Source organism: Bombus pyrosoma, linkage group LG18 (genome assembly GCF_014825855.1).
Source record: "Bombus pyrosoma isolate SC7728 linkage group LG18, ASM1482585v1, whole genome shotgun sequence".
NCBI lineage: Eukaryota > Metazoa > Arthropoda > Insecta > Hymenoptera > Apidae > Bombus > Bombus pyrosoma.
This window is the reverse complement of record NC_057787.1, coordinates 44116-45196: the sequence shown is the minus strand read 5'-3', so window position 1 is coordinate 45196 and position 1081 is coordinate 44116.

Below are 1081 nucleotides of genomic sequence, written 5' to 3'. Positions count from 1 at the left end.
CGTTATTCGTTAAAAAGTAATACTACATAACGTTATACGCTATATCGTAATACCACATAACGATATACCTTAAAAAGTAATACTACATAACGTTACACGTTATAACGCAATACTATATAACGTTATACGTTATAACGTAATTTCATATAACGTTATACATTATAACGTGATACTATATAACGTTAAACGTTATAACGTAGTAGTATATAACATTATACGTTATAACGTAATGCTACATTACGTTATATGTTATATTGTAATACTACATAACGTTATACGTTATATCGTAATTCCACATAACGTTATACATTAAAACGTATTACCATATAACGTTATACGTTATAACGTAATACCACATAACGATATACGTTAAAAAGTAATACTACATAACGTTATACGTTATAACGTAATGCTACATATCGTTATACGTTATAACGTAATGCTACATAACGTTATACGTTATAACGTAATGCTACATAACGTTATACGTTATAACGTATAACCATATAACGTTATACGTTATAACGTAATACTATATAACGTTATATGTGATATCGTAATACTACATTACGTTATACGTTAAAACGTACTACCATATAACGTTATACGTTATAACGTAATGCTACATAACGTTATACGTTATATCGTAATACTACATAACGTTATACGTTATAACGTATAACCATATAACGTTATACGTTATAACGTAATACAATATAACGTTATATATGATATCGTAATACTACATTACGTTATACGTAAAAACGTATAACCATATAACGTTATACGTTATAACGTAATACTATATAACGTTATATGTGATATCGTAATACTACATTACGTTACACGTTAAAACGTATTACCATATAACGTTATACGTTATAACGTAATACAACATAACGTTTTAACATAATGCTACATAACGTTATACGTTATAACGTAATACTACATAACGTTATACGCTATATCGTAATACCACATAACGTTATACGTTAAAAAGTAATACTACATAACGTTATACGCTATATCGTAATACCACATAACGATATACGTTAAAAAGTAATACTACATAACGTTATAC